Below are 1,669 nucleotides of genomic sequence, written 5' to 3' on the forward strand. Positions count from 1 at the left end.
TTTAAAATTTTAATAATATGTATTTTATCATTTTTTTTATTTTTTGGTTTGTACTTTTTAGGTACTGAGATATCTTTGCTTAACCTGAGGTGATAAAGATTTTCTCCTAATTTTTATTTTTTGTAGAAGTCTTCAAAATTCTCTGTGTACTTTACATCTACAGTATATTTTATTTCACTTTAACCACATTTTAATTGCTTAATAGCCCCACATGGCTAGTGGAAGCCATAGCGAACAGTTCAAGATGTATATCAATCTTATCGATCTTTTCAAAGAATCAAGTTATAATTATTTGATCTTCTCTACTGCTGTCTTGTTTTCCACTTCTCTTATTTCTGCTCTCATATTTTTCACTTTTATTCTTCTGCTACTTTGGTTTTAATGCTTTCTTTTTTGCCTAGTTTCTTACAGTAGAAATTCATATAACTGATGAGATCTTTTTTTCTCTTCTATAAAGCTTTATCCATAAATTTTGATATATTTCACTATCATTTACATATATTTCAAAGTGTATATATATATATATATATATATATATATATATGTATAAAATTTCCCTCTCCCCCCACATCAGATGGGTAACGTGCCGATGTCGTAACAATGTTTGAGAGAGGCACGTCTCACACAAGAGCTCGGACACCCAATCATCACACTTATGAACTACAAAATGATCTCAAAGTATATTTTGATCTTCGTTTTGATTTCTTCTTTTACCCATTTGTTATTTAGAAGTGTATTTTTTGTTCACAAATATTTTGGGGTTTTCTAGATTGCTCTTTGTTATTCATTTCCATTTTTATTCTGCTGCAGTCAGAGAACATGAGATTTTAATTTTCTTAAATGTGTTGATGCATGTTTTATGGCTCAAATATGGTCTACCTGGTGAATGTTCCATGTGTACATGAAAAAAGAGTATTCTTCTGTTGTTGGGAGGAGTCTATAAATGACAATTAGGTCATGTTTGTTGATGTTCAAGTGTTCTATATCCTTACCTTCCAGTGTGTATGACTAGTTATTCTCTCAATTACTGAGTGAGGAGTGTTGAAATCTCCAACAATAATTGTGAATTTTTCTATTCTTTCAATTCTGTCAGTCTTCACTTTATGCATTTTGAAGTTCTTCTATATGCATACACATTTAGAAAAATTCTGCCCTTATGGTGAGTTGACCTTGTTATCATTATGACCCAGTCTTCCTTATATCTGGTAATATTTCTGGTTCTGAACTCTACTTTGTCTGTACTAACATAGCAATTTAAACTTTCTCTTTATTAGTGCTTGCGCAGTATATATTTTTTATCTGTTTACCTTAAACCTATGTCTCTTTACATAGGTAGGTTTCTTATACACAGCATATAGTTGGGTCTTGCTCTTTTACCCATTTTCACAATTTCTGCCTTTTAATTTCAATGTTTAAAACTTTTACATTTAATGTAGTTATCAATATAGTTGAGTTTAAATCTACTACCTTGCTATTTCTTTTTTATTTATCACAACTGTTGTTTGTTCTGTTTTCTCCCTTTTCCTGTCTTCTTTTGGATAAATTCAATTTTTAAAAATAATTTCATTTTATGTCCACTGTGGGTTTATTATCCATAACTCTGTGCTTTATTTTATTTTTTTAGTGCTTGCTCTAGAATTGCAATATATAGTTTTAACTTATCACAGTC

At 29.9% G+C, this 1,669-nt stretch overlaps 1 non-coding gene across 1 annotated transcript; it reads right to left on the reverse strand.

Annotated features, from left to right (window-relative positions):
• Positions 1-568: 568 nt before the first annotated feature.
• Positions 569-672, reverse strand: LOC117015470 (small nucleolar RNA U13). Its single transcript, XR_004421713.1, has one exon. It is a non-coding gene; the product is annotated as a small nucleolar RNA U13 (small nucleolar RNA).
• Between the last annotated feature and the right edge of the window lie 997 nt (positions 673-1,669).

The sequence above is a fragment of the Rhinolophus ferrumequinum genome, chromosome 22 (genome assembly GCF_004115265.2).
Source record: "Rhinolophus ferrumequinum isolate MPI-CBG mRhiFer1 chromosome 22, mRhiFer1_v1.p, whole genome shotgun sequence".
Lineage (NCBI taxonomy): Eukaryota > Metazoa > Chordata > Mammalia > Chiroptera > Rhinolophidae > Rhinolophus > Rhinolophus ferrumequinum.